General features: G+C 38.7%; 1 long non-coding RNA gene across 1 annotated transcript in view; it reads right to left on the minus strand.

The window, feature by feature from the left end:
* The window catches only part of LOC121634086, a 122,519-nt gene that overhangs the window by 13,973 nt on the left and 93,919 nt on the right, over nucleotides 1–14,627 (minus strand). The window lies entirely within an intron of this gene.

The following is a 14,627-nucleotide window of genomic DNA, read 5'->3' on the forward strand; positions in this document are numbered from 1 at the left end:
CATTCAGTGGGCAATGTGCCAAACCAGCAGAACACAGCCTGCATTCTTCCAGCAGAACTAAAACTATCACATTTCACATTATGATGCACAGAAACAAACATCTGTTAAAAATCAGACATGTCTGCATTAATTTGATCATTTATCGTTTTCCCCTTCACCAAAAAAATGAAGTAATGTGTAAACGTCCCAGCCTGTAAATTTCTGTCTCTACTTTATGGGACAACGAGGAAAGTATGGTGGGCAGTGGGTTAAACAGGGTAAACTCACGTTTACTTTATTAATGTTTTGTTTTGTTTTTTTATTGGACTTATGTACTATTTCACTGTATTTTATTATTTATGTAATGTACTTTTTTTCCTAGTATCTGTACATATACTTTGTATTTTCTGTGTCTGAGGGACTGCAGATGGAAATGAGCTCAGATCTACAATCAGGTACAAAGCATATTTTCCTCTGATCAATGCTGCTGTTCATGGTCCCTGTTCAATAAACTAAACAGCAGAAACATAAAAAGGTACATGCTGCGTTTTTCTGTTATTGTGATGAGGGCAGACACTGCAGCGTCAGATCAAGACAGAAGGCAGAAGTCGGCAATCTGACCAGTATTTACAATGCTTATTGCTTTCTACCTGATCTGAAAGTGTTTCATTACGTATGTGTTGAGTCTCAGCTGATTTTCTTCTAAGCACAGAAATTACGGGTTTAATGGAGTGATGGAAGAGCTGCTGTTGTGTTTAAGCCTATGTGTAGTAGAGTCACATGTCTTTTTGGCAAAAAACAGCAAATTCAAGACAATTCATTCACTTTTGAATAACATTTTTATCGTCTTTGCAAATGAGTAAAAAAGTTTTGAGTATTTACTGAGACTGGAGGACAGTAGTGTGACTCCATGTTAAGGTTACAGGGTGGTATCTGAATGGACTCCATGCTGACATTTATTGAAGTATATTAAAGTCTAATAAATAAATAAATCTAGAAATTAAGTCTACAGCTGGCAGAAAAGGGAAAGTAATTGCAGAAACAGTGAACTTTAAATTTAACAGGAATTATTAAACCTCAATGTGAGACATTAACGATTCTGGATGGAGCCCATTTTCAACAACGATTAGGATTTATGGTCTTTTTTATCACTTCTTCTCTTTGTAGAGAGGGTTTTCCCACCAAAGCAATAGATTTTTATTACTAAATAAAATCTGTGGCATCTTTTTGTTGTTCTTGTGTGACAAGAACAAAAGCACCAGTCTCATCTTAATGTGAGCCCTTAATACTTTGTCAGAATAAACAGGCTTATAAAACGGCATGTGCTGCAACATTAAATATTTTTGTTAAAATGAGCCGTATAGACTCAGGAAATGTGTGTCCCTTGATGTTACGGCCTCCTCAGCTGTAGCTGTAGTCGGTGAAGTGAAATGTTTCATAAAGATTGAACAAATCAGATAAAGATGCAGATGTCAGACCGTTTGCACATGTAAAATGCAAATGGTTTAAATTAGATTTCTGGGCTGACTGAAATAACTGTGGTTCATCTGCCATCACTAAAGAAACAAACTTCCAGAGGAAGACACGGCTGTGGCACGTCAGTTTACAGGAAGTAAATTACATTTTCTGTCATTACTGCCTTTCTGCATAAAAATCTAACTTTTCTCATCTGTGAGCACTCCTCAACCTCAGTAAGGTAAACTACTGACAACAAAACTCGTCTCCACACGCTTTGGTCTGTTTTGTTTACAGCAATCTGCTTCATAGAAAGTTTCATGACGAGCCATTCTCAGTTCACAATTTGCTCTAGTTTTCAGAGTTTCAGCAGATGCAAGAAGAGGGAGTATAAATGTCTGTCAGTGCTGATGGGACTGTGATACGGCCCGTATTAGATACGTCTGTCAGCGCTGCGCAAGTTATCAGCTAAATCCTTGCGGACGCAGCTTCTGTTGAGCAGCGAGTAAAAGAGAGCAAGAATGGCGGGCTGTAATCTGTCAAAGCTTTTTCTGCAGGAAGGCTGCATGAGCTCAACTTTGCTCAGAGAAATGGATGTTCCTAGCTGCTGGATGAATGGCACTTCTAACTCACTTTGCAGTTCACACACACACAAAAAAAATTGCAAACTTCTATGTGAGGGGACGGCTGACCTGATTTTTTCAACATTTGGACATGCCTGTCCGTGCAGCAGCTAACATGAGCACAGGGGACAGCTAACCTTTGTAGGAACTGGGAGACCAAGCTTTGTCTGCGTGTGAAAAAAGGACAAAAGATTGTCAAGCAGAGCTGTTTTTGCATTGTAAGATCCCAGCAGAATAATAAAATGAGAGTGTGACTCATCTCTTTAAGGATTTATCATCATGTATGGTAAAAATCTAAAAAGTTTCCACCCTGACAAAGCTACAGCTCAGTACAGCAGGTTTACCTCCTGCAGCAGAGTCAATTTAATCTATCTTTTGCTCCTGAAGCCCATCTGATTATCAGGCACCGATTAGAGAATTGGAGGAGCTGCTTGAGTGATCGATTGATACTTCCATCTTTTTGTTGTCAGGAAGCTGCATTCACTCCTGCTGCTGCTGACAGCTCAGTCTATACCTCTCAGTGTAATCAGCTCTTGGTGTATGGTGATGTTTCAGTTTCCTCAAGCTCCCTTTTATATTGCTCTTTTTTTTTAAATGATATGTAAAACATATGAAGGCAGCAGGCCTCTTGTTTAAAATCATGAACTGTAACTAACAAGACATTAATACCTGAGGTTATTTGTTATTTGTCAAATTGGTCAAAATCACACTTGACAGCAAGTTAGGATGAGCCATTGTGGTTTGAGGCTATGTCCAAATGGCACCGAACATGGTTCATGTGTGAAACGGTGTCGAAAACTAAGTGAACGTCTTCAACATCCGCACGAAACCGCTGTAGTACATTCTACAAGGCTGTGGGGGGCGCTACAATGATTAAAGCGTAACACTCTAGAGCTAGAACAAGACGTAGTGCCTGTGCAGATAATGACATGTCTGCTTGCTCCTGCTGTTGATGGTACAGTAGCGCAGCACTGTGTTGTAACAGCAGTGCATTGTGGTGTTAAAGCTGTACACAAGCCAGGACTGTCTGGAGCAGCACCACAACACAGTTGGTCATGGATGCCATTATTGTTGTGTTCATCACATGGACTTCATATCCTCTAGTGGTGCGGTTACGCTGTCCTCACAATACCACAGATGGTAGAGGTCTCACACCTATACACCTTGGTACCTGGTTTCAGACATCATCGGTTTCATGGAGGCTAATCCCTGGTTTCGTGGGGATGAAAGGGTGGTTTACTAAAATACTTTTGCGGTTTCACTGCAGTTCGGTTCGAGGGGACGGCCCCTTAAAGATGCACCCATCAGTCAACAGCAACTGTGTTTAGCATTTTCAAAAGTTGGCCTGCATCAGGAATGTTTAATCTAGTTTCAAATAAAACTAGAGAACATCTGATAATGGTGGTTTTCAATGGAAAAAAAATGTCAAGAACAACTTGGACACGAAAAAGGGAAAAATTAAGAGGATCATTCAGAAAATCTTTTAAACAAGATGCACCACACTGACACCAAACTGTGTATAAAAGGATTTCATGTTTATAAAAATTACTTTTGATTTTGTAATAAGTTTAAATTAGTTGCTAATATAACTTGTGTGTGCATCACACCTAGAAATATTCTCAAGTCCTTTTTTGCAAGTCAAGTCTCAAATCTGCCATGGGACAGCTGTTGTCTGGTCTGCTTAGAAGACTGCATAATAATATCCAAGAAATATAAAATCCATACTCACCCTTTATCTACCAGCATTTAATAACAGCACTAATCTTAAGCTTAAACCAACAAATGCTCTGTCCCTCTCCTCTGGATGATTTATATGCCTTGCTGAATTTGTAAAACCTGTGAATGAACTAAACCTATTGCACCAATAAGGAGGCAAACTGTGAGAAATGCTAAAGCTCCATGGATGAGCTTAGAGATTATATGGCTCAAAGGCATCGAGCCAAGGCAGAAGTAATCAGATCAGGGGATGCACTACAGTAGGATTTTTATTGTAAATTAAGGAATCAGGTTACAAAACAGAATAAAACCAAAAAAGAGAAGGTATTACCAAGATCAAATCGTTTCTGCAAAATTAGACAGTAAAACATTTGGAACACACTGAATGAATTAATGGGTAGAAAAGAGAGGTCAATGCCATCCTTTTCGGAAGTAGATGGACAGATTCTTCTTGAAAGTTTTTTCCTGAATGCCTGGTAGTATAGGATCATCAGCTGTCCTGCAGGTTTTAGACATTTGCTGCAACACATCTGATCCACATGACAGCTTGTTGCCAAGTTCTGCAAAAGCCTCTTAAGAGCCATTGATAATTTGACTCAAGTGTATTGCAGCAGGTAAACATGTAAAATCTGCAGGATCAACAGGCTGAGTGATCCCTTCACTAGTTCACCAGAAAAATCTTAAAGGTCCCATATTATACACTTTATTCCCAATCTGAGACCATTCATTAATATCTAAATGAAATATTTCCGCCATGGTATGGACAAATCGACCCTCAGTTTGAGTGCAGCGGCTTCTCTTCACCTCCCTCTTTTTAGCAGCTTCAGAAATGTGCCGTTTATGGTGGGCGGAACCCTGGTGGAGCAGCTCAGCTGTTGGCTCCGCCCATCGCATCGCCCGTCATGAGGTGATTGACAGGTTAATATATTTTCAAGCTATCAGACTAATAAGGCCGAAACGATAAAATAACTGCCAGCTCTTACCTCTCCAGCTGTGTCACGGACAGTTGGTATTGAACCTGGCTTCAGCTTCAAACGGTTGGCGAAGCCTGCTTTCCATGCCCCCATGTTGTGGAAACAGTCCTCTTTGAAATGCTGGCCACAGACATGCAAAACCTTTGGAAGTTTTCCGGGTACATTTCCTCCAAAAATAAAATTAATCCACTCAGTCCTCGTGGGTTCAGTGGATGGAAGTAAAAAAACGTTTTCGTGTTCATTTATGCAGCCACAAACAGAACAGTGCTTCTGTCGCTTAGCCATGTCCGCTAACGAGGGTTGCCGAAGAGGGAAAAACACTGGGCGCTAGGTGATTTTTAGAGGGCGGGCTTTGAGAGCCGGTAGACGGGTCCATCGCTCTGTGGGGAGTGGTTATTGTCCCTTATGACGTCATAACGTACACGCTTTCAAACAAGCTCATTTCAGCGCTTACTTCCCTAGAGGTGGAGCAGGGGGGAGAGAGAGCGCCTGAAAGAGTTTCACACTTACGGGTCTCCTACACATGCGGGGGGACCAGTATGACTGTTCCAAAACCATTAAAAAGTGAATTTTGCATAATATGGGACCTTTAATATTTTTTAAAGTGCTTCTAATAAATGTGATGAGTACTGTTTAGTCCTAGTTTAACATCATCATGGCAAAGTCACAGTTTATGGAAACTGTGTTCAGCAAATGTCTCCTTCTAAACACATTCAGTGGAGCCAGTCTGATGGAGTTAATATTGTTTTAGTACAAAAGTAGTAACAAGCTAACGTTACATCGCTGTGGTCCTAAGCTCACTGCTATGCTAACATTAGCTTCAGATTACAGTGACTAACCCCTCCAGGTATGTCTTAAGGGGGGTGTGGCAGATCCAGCATCCTGGATTTTTATACCACAGATGTTCCAGTTTGCTGCTCTTATATTAGTTCCTTTTTATTCCGTTTTTAATACCCAGAAGTTAACGGCGCTGCAGCAACAGCTGCGTTCACCGGAAATGTCAATGTTTTGTTTGTTTGCGTGTGCACACCTGTGTGACATTACGTCAGTTCTACGTCTGGAGAAATGACAGCAGAGAGAAGAAAACGAAACAAAACATGATTATTTACGAGTCTCAAGAGTTGAGTCTCAAGTCTTTTGAGTGCGAGTCCATGTTGAGTTTCAAGCCACTGGAAACGTGACTTCAATGCGACTTGAGTCCGAGTCCCAGACTTGAGTCCCCATCTGTGATTATGCCCTAACAGCAGCTTTTGAGAGGTCCATCCATTAAATTGCTTAGTGATTAAAAATTATGAAGGAACTGATGAATACAGTTCCTAAGCCACATTCTTCAAATGTGGTGGCGTCCACACAAGTTGGAAGAAAGCTGGAAGGAGCAAAGGATCCTGTCAGTTAAATATAATCAATTTTGTAATCAGTGTTATTTTTGTGTGCAGAGGCTTTAATGTTAATGACTCTTAAACAATTAAATTGTTTACTTTTAACCTAAATTAGTTTCAGAAACATAACACCAGAATTTTAGAGTTAAATTAATATAAGTTCAGTCTTTTCATACTTAAATCTCGTTGGCTCAGAGGACAGTGAGCTGTCATCATTTCTGTGGTGATCGACTTCTCAGTGTGGACAAGAAACCCCGCCCCCTAAGCAGGTGATTGACAGCTTGGACACAATGAAGTAAATAGAGAAAAGAATAACGAAGTAAATAGAGAAAAGAATAACGAAGTAAATAGAGAAAAGAATAAAGAAGAGAATAGGGGAATATAAAAATTAAAGAATGAAATCATGTGAAAATGAATAAATGAAAAAAAAGCTGTATTTATTTAAATTTTTTGCCTATATATTTTCCCATTTATTTGGCACAGGTATTTGTTCCTGTGTTTGTAGTGTTTTATCTGTCTTGTAACTAACAAAGTTCCAAATATCCAACACGCTATTCTGTTTAGCCACAAGTTCTTCTGCATCCACATTTTTATCACTCCTTCCACCAGCACACTGCTCACGTCCTGTGCTCCATTGCTGCAGCTGTTAGCATCTACATGGAGCATCCAGGAAGCCAGGAATCCAGGAAGGTAAATTTTCTATATATCGTGCTAATCGTCACATTGCAGCTCATCGAAATGATGTCACAGCAAATGCATGCTGCAATTAAAGCTAAAAAGAGTCCAATGGAATAGGATAGGCAGTGTATTTCCGAATGAAAAAGTCAGGGTTTCCCAGGATGCTTGTGTCAGGTTATCATGGTATCTCACCACAAAAACAAGACATCAGAACTGTTTAACCTCTTCATTTTGTTCAGGTCAAAAGAAACAAGGGTTAATGAAACATCATACAGCTGCATCTATTGATGTTTAGAGACAATCTTCAAAGCTCAACTACATTACACTTGATGAATTCTTCCGTGGCGTTTGCACAGTGGTGTTTCCACAGTGGCCCCTTGCTGTGCCTCAGAGAGTTAAAAATCAGATCAAGCCTCGGTGGGACCTTACTGAAGTCTGCTGCCAGCTGAGTCATGAGAAAACTTAATGCAATACTATAATATCTCCATAAAAAATTGGCTCGCTTGCAGAAACGGACAGGATGGAGTTCAAGAGACGAGATAACTGCGACGCACATGACTGGGCACACTGAGGTGTTTGATCTTTGCGAGACTGTAGGAGTTGCAGCAGAAAAGAGGAGCCTGAACTAAACCGATTGAACTGCATGAATTAAACCTCAAACTGACCTTTGTGCAGATTCTTCGGATGATAAACTGAAGCAAAAATGTGTTTACTCTCAAGTGTCTGTTTGCACCCTGTTGTGCTCGTTTGTTCAGTTGTTTATTTTGATCAACTGAACCATTCGACTTGTTAATTTTGACATAATTAGATGTTTATTTCAATTAGCTTTGAAAACCTCATTACTGGTGCGGGAGCAGAGTTGACCTCAGGAGGGGACACGTTTTAGAGATGATTGTAATGGCATCTCATACAGTCTAATGAACTGTTGTGCTGCTGTTCTTGATTATGGACTTTGCAAACTGACAACAAGCAATTTGAGGCAGATAATCGGTGGTAATTAGCTTGATCAGGCAGTGTAGAGGGCACACCTTCCTGTGCTCAGAGCCTGGAGACGTCTACAAACCCTCTTTTCTTTTATCAGCTTGCTGTTATCTTGCAGATGTTCATTTTGAACTCATTTGTAAGTGTCACTGATACCTTGATCATCCTGAAGTATTTTCATCTCCTTTTCTTGATTTTAATCTGCGGCTCTCATATTTGCTGCAGATTCTTGCTGCTTTTTCTCTGATCAGCTTTTTGTTTCTTTTTTTTGAATCTCCAGTTTGGTTTTGACGTCTGCAGCTACTGTTTCCAGATTCTCTTTCCAGATTCTCTGCAGCAAACCAATTTTAGTAGCCGGAGATGTCATTGTTTGATCATTGTGTATGCACATGGCCGGTGTAACAGCTCTGTGCTTAAGGGAGGCCTGCATTAGCATTTCTATTTGTTATAGTCAATATTTTCCACAATGAGGTGAGTTGTTCATTGTGTGCATGTGAATCAGATGACTGTGGGGATTTGGAGCTCACTAATGCAGACTTAAAAAAGAAAAGAAAAGGTCAATGGTATCTAATAAAGACGTCATTAGAACTTACATTTCATCCTAGTGCCTCTTTTTAATGAGTGGAAAAAGTGAGATTTATAGATGCCAAATGTGCAGGGAGTGATAGCTCTCCACCTCTTTGTTTTGTTCAGTCTCTTTTTACGCTCTTTTAAACTGAAAGCATGGCTTGATCTTGTTTGGAATGCATGCTGCAGGCTCTCCCCGGGTCCGTCTGCCCAAACTCTACTGATATCAACCCTTCTGCCTGTCAGACGGTCTGAAAGGCTGCAGAGAGTCGGTGAGAATTACAATTCCCATTTATGCTGCTCATTGCACAGACCCAAATACAGTGTCTCTCCTCACTGCATCCATGCTGCGGATTTGAGGATCAAAATCAAGAGTCAGCTTCCTAATCCTCCTAAGTCCAATAATATCCAGCGTCTACTGGAACATCAAGTTGTCCCTCTCAACAAATAAGGAGCATTATGGAGAAGACTGCAGATGGAATAAGTCTTAAGACTCTGCGTCACAGAGAAAATTGGCTTCAAAGATTGTCTTTGCCAAAGCCTTGAAAGCAAATCAGTCTGGAAATTAACTGCAAAACTAAGAGCAGCCGGCCGAATTTCATACCCATATTGATACATTCATTAAGTTTCAATCTATAGCGCCAACATAACCAGCATCCATGCCTCATTAGGTTGGGCAGTATTCCAATGTTAAATACCAGGACTCTGATAGTAGCTGTAAAATTCTCTGCTTTAATTAACGTCTCTTTTTCTAATAAAATATGAAATTATGCCCGCTGCTCCTCCCAGCCTGTCTGCAGGCTGTGAAGATTTCCTCTTCCAGAGATAGAAATGTTTGATTCCAAACAGAAAAGCAAAGCAACATTTGGAAACTGGAAGTAGATTATTATTCTTATTCACCATCAGCTGATGCTGTTACTTATTTTATGACATATTATTGGTGATGCTGCTTGGTGACTGAAGACTGTTAAACTCAGTTTTATCCAGTGACAAAGAACCTTATCTTAGATACAATTTCCATGCCATCATTTACAAATACCAGAGAAACCAGTGACCAAATAGGATGGACACTGGAAGAAGATGACGATCCATGCTAGGCCAGATGTAAGGAACATGAATTCTTAACATTTTCTTGATATTTCCTTTAAATATCGCTCTCTCACAGACAGCGGGGAAAGGGGATCTGATGGGCCAAGCTAACAATCGGTTGTCAAGAACATCTGGAGCATTGTGAACTCATGTCCCTCATATATTTTTTAAAATGTGCCCCATCACCATAGTCTTCCCTAGTTTGGAAAAAAAGATAAATTAATAAAATAAAAAATACAAACTATTTTGGAAAAAAAAAATGTTATTTCATATAATTAAATAAAAAGCATTTACAGTGCCTGGGCTAATTACAGACCAAAAATACAAATGAGTTTTCAAATATCAACACAGATAATTGAAAGGTGGTAACATGGCAATTGTGATGTGTTGCCATGGCAACGGGGGAAAAATGCCATTTTTTCACATTCATTCAATTTTTTTTTTTTTTTTTCCCAAATATACTCTGTATTATGTATGAATTTAAATTTATTCATTTACTTGGCCATGATGTTTCTGGTAAAGTACTTCAAGGCTTCTCTAACATGACTGACAGGTTTTTCTAGATGTTTTCTGCCTTCAGTCTAAGTACGAACATGTTTTGCCTCCTGAAAAGGAATCATTTTAAAAAATTACAGTCAAGGAAAAAAGATTTATTTAAAAGGCTAGCAGGACTTTTGTTTTTTATTTGTCATGTTGGCTTGTGCATATGTGCCAATCTCTCTTTTGTTGTCATGGCAACAATCTTTCCCTCTACATCACAAACTCAGTGTCGTCAATACAACCACTCTGCTGTCTGACATGCAGCGTTTGGGGTTTCCAGACAGAAAAAAAAGATAGTTTCTTTCCTTGTTCAGAATTAAACATTTTTACAGCTGTAGTTTGTTTTGTTTACATCACATTTAAGTCTAGTGATGAGCGATGGAGCATGTTGGTTCATACAACTAAAATCACCATACCTCACTCAATTTCACTAATTTTTCATGCAGTTTGATTTATTAAAAAGCCCAGACTTGAACAGTAGGAGCTAAATATATTCACTGAAAGCCAGTTATTACACAGATATGAGCTCAGTATTTAAGGAAAAGACAGAAGAATCAGATTAAACCTACAGAAATAGGTGATTACTGTGATTTTTCAGCCAGCAGGTTGACATCTTTAATACTTAATTAGGAGGAACATGGATTTTTAAATAGTAGGACAACCCTGCTGTTTCTCCATCTTTTAGTGAACCATCAACTTACAGTCACAGGTATTATAACTAATCTTTGTTAATCCTCTTTACAGTTAAGCTGCCATTTACAGAGCTGACGACCAGACATTTAGCTCATTTTTCACTACTTAACAAGATTTAATCACGTGATGTTTAACATGCTTGTTTTATATGAAGGAAGCGTGTTACTGCTTTCATTTCATTGCGACTGCAGTTTTTTTGTGTTCCTCTGTTTATCAAATTGATCAGAAAGAGTTGCATATTCACTTTTTAAAATGCATTCATAGCTGCGAAAGCTTTTGTTCCACAATGCCGATAAAATCAGACGTTTCCATGGAAAACTGACAACACACATGCACATTCACACAAAGCATCTTCAGTTTTCCACTCACTGTATGACAAATTGTATAAAGCAGGTTGCCCACATTCACACATTCATTCTGTCATCATAAATGTACCCACGGGATGTTTTAAACTATTTCTTTTCTTCTAAACGACAGCAGAAAGAAATTAAATGCCATCCATTAGTGACACAGCTACTGAACTGCTGCTTGTTGAAAATAAATCTTACATCCAAAATCCCATTAAGATATTAAATGGTCACAGGATGAAATATAAAGCTGAAAGAGGAGAGAGTTGTGTTAAAACTACATCCAAAAATGATCATGACTCAAGACTCAAAAACACACCATAATATCAGCTTTTGGGATGTAAAGCAAACAGAAATACAGTCGAGGAAGAAGTTTAGGTCTGTGCCGTGTTATTTGCCGTCGTCCTCTCTAATGTGCATCAAAATTTTCACCAAATTTTCTCTGATGCATAAAACGGGAACCACGTCAATAGTATGAGAACCTAAAAAAGAACAAAAGTGAAGAAGGGGAACAGATCTTTAAGCAGCAGTGATTTCAGACAGCAACATGTCTGGGGACAAAGTCGTGATCATCCCTGACATTCCCCCAGTGGCCTCACAGCCTCCACGTCTCAGCCCAGTGGAGGACGGAAATGAAAAGGTGCAAACCCTAAACGACACACAGAACAGCAGCGGCAGCCCCACCTCACACACAAACTCCAGCTTGACTCTAATAACGCGCTTTCATAGCTTCAGATTATACAAAAGCAAGACAAAACAGACAACGCTTCAGATATTTTCCATTTCCACAGCGGCAGAACGACTGGTCTGAGCCAGAAAAGCCATTTTGTTAATAAAGTGCCACATCTGTTTGTGTGTGTTGTTTTCAGTGAGCAAATGCTGAATAGGTCCAAATGCAATTACTGCTCCACTACCACCTTAATTAATCCAAGCTGAGCAACTCCTTGAATTATAAGTAGCTTCTCCGTTTGGAATCACTTCATGTTGCAGGATCTTAATTCAGTGTTGGGTTCATCATTTCTGATTTGCTGGCCTCTAATATTAAGTGAGTTAATGGACTCAAGATAGGAATTAATGGTGGAGGTGATGGGGTGTCTGGACAAAATATATCATTTTGGAGCTTTTAAAATCCCAATAAATTGGCTGGCACTGTTGTTTTCTTTACATTTCCTGTAACAATAGATGCAGCAGAGGCTGCTCCCAAACTTTGCTCTGATTGGTCGGTTCCACTGGCCTCATCAGACGCCACCCGTCATTCTACAGGTTGTACACTTTAGAGAAGGACCTGATAAACTGGTGTAGCTCCATTATGACAACTGCTGATGGGTTTGTTGTTAAAAACAAAGCAAAAGATGAAGATGAGGCTAAAATCGGAGCAAATTATTGCATTAAATTTTCAACTCTCAGAAAATCCAAACAAATTGTCACGTTTTCGTTTTAATCTTTAAGCATGAGTTGGAGGTAACTTCAGACACACACACACACACACAAAAAAAAAGGAAGTGCTTTTGTCATACGCCTCCTTTAAGCAACATTCATTTATTTTTATATTCCTCCTGTTAGTTTTCTGTTACCATCTTGTATGTTATTAGGTTTATTTTCAACAGTTTTTTAAATCAACTGTAAAATACATAAAAAACAATTATCATCCATTTCATGGTCACCTTGTGAGGCTTCCTTATTCATGAAGATATTGATTTTAATGGTTTTGGTGTGAGCTTCTGGGACATAAAATAGATTATAAAATGAAGCTCAGGAGAATCATTTAAATAAATAAAAGGTTGTTATGTGACTGAGGGGTAATAGAACACATTTCTCAAATAAATTTGTTTATTTTGCCTTTATAATGTTAACCATAGTAACATCTATAGTGTTACAGGTCAGTTTTGACCTATTTGCTTTAAGAAAAAAGACAAATAGTGTTTTTTGTTTTCTTTTTTTTTTTGGTTTTTAAGCACTTTTCTTTTTCCTTTTTTAATTTCCTTTCCTTTTTTTCCTTATTCATTTCACACAATCGGTCATACCTCACTGTAAGGGCAACTAATCAGGCCTTCAAATGATGTTTAATCCAACACCGATAGGAATTATTAAAGGCAGAAAAATAATTGATGAAACACTAATTTTCTTACACTCAGTGCTAAGTTTATATTGTATTTTTTTATGGACATTTTCAAAAACAAAAAGTTAACACATGCAAAGTAAAGGTGTTTATCTGTTGAAATATTTTAATGTTGGTGGTCTGTTGCAGCTTCACTGCAGTATTGATCACCAGTTGGTTGAAGCTCCTGCAGGTGCTGCATCGATCACTTGTCAGTTAGAATCAGAGGAGATCATATCATACACAAATTAAACCACTGACCTCTGCCCTGTCTCAGTTTATAGTCTGTGTGTCTTTAATCAGTGATTTGTTATAAAAAAAAAGTTTGAATTGCAGCCGATACACCAGCAGGTTTGAGTGGATGCGAAGTAAAGAGGAAAAATGTGTGTTAGAAAATCACAGCAATGAGCAACATAACATGTCTGTTCTTCCATTTCATTTATCGCCTGGCCTTTCATTCTGCAGCGAGGAAGGGCAGCGAGGAGGGAGGCCTCATTAACCGAGCCGCGACTCCACTTCTGTGCTGACGTGAATAAACTTGGATGATGACAGTAGGACGGTATGAAAATGAAGGATGAAGATGTGGATGTAATAACCAGTGTGTAACACAAAAACCCTTTACTCAGCTTTTTCAGGGAGGGTGAAGGTGTGTATGTGTGTGTGTGTCTGCATTAATTTTCTCCTCAAATATTTTGTAAATGATAGAAAAACGATCCCCTTCTGCCTGATAAATCACCTTCATGCATCCAGTGTGTTGTGTGTGGAGTAAAATAATCAGATTCCTTCTTTGTAAACTTTATAGGTTTTACAGTAGCATTAAAATTATTCTTTAATATACATTTAAAGAAAAAAAATCAAGTTGTTTCCAGTCATTTTAAACATATAGCAAGAAAAAATGAACAGTTTAGTCCTCTAAATTTAGTTTTATAATCTAAAGTAAATGATTAACAGACTTTTTTTTCCTTTTTACAAAAAGTTGAGAAATAGTAAAGCTAATAGAGGAGGGTGGATGGTTGCATCTCAACAGACTCATGCTCCAGTCTCACCCATTATCATCCAGAACATTCTTTTTCACTTTGCTGAGTCATGGTTAGGGTTGAGGATGAAACACAGATGATTAGTCTGCATTGTTTCATGTTCCTGGAGGCTTCTCGATGCAAGAAAAATTACTTCTCACATTTCAGATTTTTTATGGTGCGTTTACTGCATGTTGGACGAGTAGACAAACCATCACATTTTCCTTCGTGTTGCAGTAACTGTGCGCACACATTGTGATGCTTTAAATGGAACCCACACTACGCTGCAGAATGAAAACCAGTTTTACTTTAGCTACAACAAACTACTGCTTTCACTCTGGTGCATCGTTAACACAGAAAATCATCAAAGTAGATGTAAATTCACTTCAAAACATCGAAGACTTGTTACTTCCAGTCAAAAGTTTTACTTAAATAATCTTTTTACACTTTTAGGGCTCTAACTGCATCTTTTGTCAGTAATTTTAACACATT

This window comes from Melanotaenia boesemani, chromosome 22 (genome assembly GCF_017639745.1).
Source record: "Melanotaenia boesemani isolate fMelBoe1 chromosome 22, fMelBoe1.pri, whole genome shotgun sequence".
Lineage (NCBI taxonomy): Eukaryota > Metazoa > Chordata > Actinopteri > Atheriniformes > Melanotaeniidae > Melanotaenia > Melanotaenia boesemani.